General features: G+C 47.9%; 1 protein-coding gene across 1 annotated transcript in view; it reads right to left on the reverse strand.

Annotated features, from left to right (window-relative positions):
- The window catches only part of Fcsk (fucose kinase), a 20,591-nt gene extending 20,071 nt beyond the window's left edge, over positions 1-520 (reverse strand). The window contains exon 1 of the mRNA XM_021220272.1: positions 460-520. The gene's annotated coding sequence lies outside the window, so the exon portion shown is untranslated. The remainder of the gene's footprint in view (positions 1-459) is intronic.
- Between the last annotated feature and the right edge of the window lie 575 nt (positions 521-1,095).

Consider the following 1,095-nt stretch of genomic DNA (forward strand, 5'->3'; position numbering starts at 1 on the left):
TTTAAAACTTTAAAAGTTGAATGTGTGTGTGTGTGTGTGAGAGAGAGAGAGAGAGAGAGAGAGAGAGAGAGAGAGAGAGAGAGGCCCAGGAGACTCTAATTTGCAGCTTTCTGAAGAACAAGAGGCAAAAAGAAGTTGGCTGGAAGTAAAGCCAGATAGTAAACAATACGCTCATTAAATGTGTACCCAGTGGGATTAAACTGAGGCAGGAAAACGACTCAAATCAAAATCAGAGCAGCGCTGGCATCTAGAGCTCTACTGGCTCAAGGGAATGTCGCTCGGTGTGCCAGGTGTCCGCAAGTCGTGGGGGCTCCCTCTGAAAACCCAGATCAAGGGAAGGTTGCGCTGCAGAGGTCCCCTTCAGCTAACTAGCGCTGGAGGCGACGGCAGAGATCCGGGAGACCCGCAGGAAGACGCCCCAAACTAGAGTGGAACTGAAGACCCCGAGGACCCACATACCTGCGTCCGCCCAGCGCTCGCAGAGCCGGCTCTTTAACGCGGCTGCGCATGCCACGCAGCGCACCCTGGGAAATGGAGTTCATCCGCAGAACCGACTCGCAGCCCCGCCTTACTGAAGGGACAAAGTTCTCAAATTTACAAGGAGCGCTAAATGTACAAACTTCCAGAGTTACAACCCCAGAGAGAACAGGGTGTCTTAAAGACACTGGCCAGCTGTTTGTTTGTTTGTTTGTTTGTTTGTTTGTTGTGACTCGGGTACAAAGTAAAAGTATATTTTGATTTTTTTGTTGTTGTTGTTTTGTTTTGTTTTTGTTTTTCGTGACAGGGTTTCTCTGTGTAGCGTTCACTGTCCAGGAACTCATTCGCCTACCTCTGCCTATTGAGTGCGAGTGCAACCACCGCCTGGCTGTAATTTTGACCTTTGACCTTTTAAATACTTTTATTAAAGCTGTCTTTTTTTTTTTTTTTTTTTTTTAAAGCATGCACCACCACTGCCTGCTTAAAAAGGGTTTTTAAAAAGTTATTATTTAGCCGGGCTTGGTGGGGAACGCCTTTAATCCCAGCACTCGGGAGGCAGAGGCAGGCGGATTTCTGAGTTTGAGGCCAGCCTGGTCTACAGAGTGAGTTCCAGGACAG

This window comes from Mus pahari, chromosome 20, assembly GCF_900095145.1.
Source record: "Mus pahari chromosome 20, PAHARI_EIJ_v1.1, whole genome shotgun sequence".
NCBI classification, from domain to species: Eukaryota; Metazoa; Chordata; class Mammalia; order Rodentia; family Muridae; genus Mus; species Mus pahari.